The sequence below is a fragment of the Gobio gobio genome, assembly GCF_949357685.1.
Source record: "Gobio gobio genome assembly, chromosome: 1".
NCBI classification, from domain to species: domain Eukaryota; kingdom Metazoa; phylum Chordata; class Actinopteri; order Cypriniformes; family Gobionidae; genus Gobio; species Gobio gobio.
This window is the reverse complement of record NC_137097.1, coordinates 86,339,829-86,343,704: the sequence shown is the minus strand read 5'-3', so window position 1 is coordinate 86,343,704 and position 3,876 is coordinate 86,339,829.

Genomic DNA, 3,876 nt, shown 5'->3' with positions numbered 1-3,876 from the left:
CATAAAGTCCTCCAACTGTAATCTGGTCAGCTCATAAAGTTCTCCAACTGTAATCTGGTCAGCTCATAAAGTTCTCCAACTGTAATCTGATCAGCTCATAAAGTTCTCCGACTGTAATCTGGTCAGCTCATAAAGTTCTCCGACTGTAATCTGGTCAGCTCATAAAGTTCTCCAACTGTAATCTGGTCAGCTCATAAAGTCCTCCAACTGTAATCTGATCAGCTCATAAAGTTCTCCAACTGTAATCTAGTCACTCATAAAGTCCTCCAACTGTAATCTGTTCAGCTCATGAAGTCCTCCAACTGTAATCTGATCAGGTCATAAAGTTCTCCAACTGTAATCTGATCAGCTCATAAGGTTCTCCAACTGTAATCTGGTCAGCTCATAAAGTTCTCCAACTGCAATCTGATCAGCTCATAAAGTTCTCCAACTGTAATCTGATCAGCTCATAAAGTTCTCCAACTGTAATCTGATCAGCTCATAAGGTTCTCCAACTGTAATCTGGTCAGCTCATAAAGTTCTCCAACTGTAATCTGATCAGCTCATAAGGTTCTCCAACTGTAATCTGGTCAGCTCATAAAGTTCTCCAACTGCAATCTGATCAGCTCATAAAGTCCTCCAACTGTAATCTGATCAGCTCATAAAGTTCTCCAACTGTAATCTGATCAGCTCATAAGGTTCTCCAACTGTAATCTGGTCAGCTCATAAAGTTCTCCAACTGTAATCTGATCAGCTCATAAAATTCTCCGACTGTAATCTGGTCAGCTCATAAAGTTCTCCAACTGTAATCTAGTCACTCATAAAGTCCTCCAACTGTAATCTGTTCAGCTCATGAAGTCCTCCAACTGTAATCTGATCAGGTCATAAAGTTCTCCAACTGTAATCTGATCAGCTCATAAGGTTCTCCAACTGTAATCTGGTCAGCTCATAAAGTTCTCCAACTGCAATCTGATCAGCTCATAAAGTTCTCCAACTGTAATCTGATCAGCTCATAAAGTTCTCCAACTGTAATCTAGTCACTCATGAAGTCCTCCAACTGTAATCTGATCAGGTCATAAAGTTCTCCAACTGTAATCTGATCAGCTCATAAGGTTCTCCAACTGTAATCTGGTCAGCTCATAAAGTTCTCCAACTGCAATCTGATCAGCTCATAAAGTTCTCCAACTGTAATCTGATCAGCTCATAAAGTTCTCCAACTGTAATCTGATCAGCTCATAAAATTCTCCGACTGTAATCTGGTCAGCTCATAAAGTTCTCCGACTGTAATCTGGTCAGCTCATAAAGTTCTCCAACTGTAATATGGTCAGCTCATAAAGTTCTCCGACTGTAATCTGGTCAGCTCATAAAGTTCTCCGACTGTAATCTGGTCAGCTCATAAAGTTCTCCGACTGTAATCTGGTCAACTCATAAAGTTCTCCAACTGTAATCTGGTCAGCTCATAAAGTTCTCCGACTGTAATCTGGTCAGCTCATAAAGTTCTCCGACTGTAATCTGGTCAGCTCATAAAGTTCTCCAACTGTAATCTGGTCAACTCATAAAGTTCTCCAACTGTAATCTGATCAGATCATAAAGTTCTCCGACTGTAATCTGGTCAGCTCATAAAGTTCTCCAACTGTAATCTGGTCAACTCATAAAGTTCTCCAACTGTAATCTGATCAGATCATAAAGTTTTCCAACTGTAATCTGGTCAACTCATAAAGTTCACCAACTGTAATCTGGTCAGCTCATAAAGTTCTCCAACTGTAATCTGGTCAACTCATAAAGTTCTCCAACTGTAATCTGATCAGCTCATAAAGTTCTCCAACTGTAATCTGGTCAGCTCATAAAGTCCTCCAACTGTACTCTGGTCAGCTCATAAAGTTCTCCAACTGTAATCTGGTCAACTCATAAAGTTCTCCAACTGTAATCTGATCAGATCATAAAGTTTTCCAACTGTAATCTGGTCAACTCATAAAGTTCACCAACTGTAATCTGGTCAGCTCATAAAGTTCTCCAACTGTAATCTGGTCAACTCATAAAGTTCTCCAACTGTAATCTGATCAGCTCATAAAGTTCTCCAACTGTAATCTGATCAGCTCATAAAGTTCTCCAACTGTACTCTGGTCAACTCATAAAGTTCTCCAACTGTAATCTGGTCAGCTCATAAAGTTCTCCAACTGTAATCTGGTCAGCTCATAAAGTCCTCCAACTGTACTCTGGTCAGCTCATAAAGTTCTCCAACTGTAATCTGGTCAGCTCATAAAGTTCTCCAACTGTAATCTAATCAGCTCATAAAGTTCTCCGACAGTAATCTGGTCAACTCATAAAGTTCTCCAACTGTAATCTGGTCAGCTCATAAAGTTCTCCAACTGTAATCTGATTCAGCTCATAAAGTTCTCCAACTGTACTCTGGTCAGCTCATAAAGCTCTCCAACTGTAATCTGGTCAGCTCATAAAGTTCTCCGACTGTAATCTGGTCAGCTCATAAAGTTCTCTGACTGTAATCTGATCAGCTCATAAAGCTCTCCAACTGTAATCTGGTCAGCTCATAAAGTTCTCCAACTGTAATCTGGTCAGCTCATAAAGTTCTCCAACTGTAATCTGATCAGCTCATAAAGTTCTCAGACTGTAATCTGGTCAACTCATAAAGTTCTCCGACTGTAATCTGGTCAGCTCATAAAGTTCTCCGACTGTAATCTGGTCAGCTCATAAAGTCCTCCGACTGTAATCTGGTCAGATCATAAAGTTCTCCAACTGTAATCTGGTCAACTCATAAAGTTCTCCAACTGTAATCTGGTCAGCTCATAAAGTTCTCCGACTGTAATCTGGTCAACTCATAAAGTTCTCCAACTGTAATCTGGTCAGCTCATAAAGTTCTCCGACTGTAATCTGGTCAACTCATAAAGTTCTCCAACTGTAATCTGGTCAGCTCATAAAGTTCTCCGACTGTAATCTGGTCAACTCATAAAGTCCTCCAACTGTAATCTGGTCAGCTCATAAAGTTCTCCAACTGTAATCTGGTCAGCTCATAAAGTTCTCCAACTGTAATCTGGTCATCCATTGTTTGCTCCGGAAAGATCCACCACAAAATCTGGAATTTCTCTCCAGGAAACTCAAGCGGACCCTTTCCAAGCGGACCGTTTTTTTCTACAGTCCTTTGACGCACTAATCTTCCTTGTATCCCCACCCTTTTCTGTTCAGACCTGAATAAAATTCCCTTCTCTGATGACATTGTTACAATGTGAGGTATAGTTTTATAATTTTCTTCTTACTCTAAAGCTGCTTTGAAGCAATATGTAGGCCTACTGTATTAAGCACTAAAGCTGGCTGGACTATAATGTAAGGTATAGGGAATAATGTACAGTAAACTGGTTATTATAAACCCAGGGGTTTATAGTGTTGTGAATTATATATAGTTTTCTCTTTTTTGACCCAGAAATATGAAACATATAATCAGTGTTGGGCAAGCTACTCTAACTTAAAGCTACAGTTTTAAAGTAGTAAGTTACAGTCACACTACCCTTATGAAAAAGTAGTTAGCTACACTACAAGTTACTATCAAAAAGTAGCTTGTTACATTGAAACTACTTTTCTTTTTTACAATGACATTGTTACAAATAACTGAATAATTGTTAATGAAGAATGTTGTAGTATTTGGGGTTTCAAGCAACATAATGCAATTATGATTTCAAAGAGTATGGGGTGAATTCAGGGTTATTGGAACACTCACACTGACTGAGTCCAGTCATTTCAATGGCAACAGCTGTCAGAATCCTTTGATTTTGTAGCTGTGGCTGTCAAACTGTGCACTTTAACATCAGTGCATGAACAACATGTATGCACCTTAAATGAATTACTCAGGAGTCAGGATTAGTCTAAAGGTGTGCGTTAAACTCT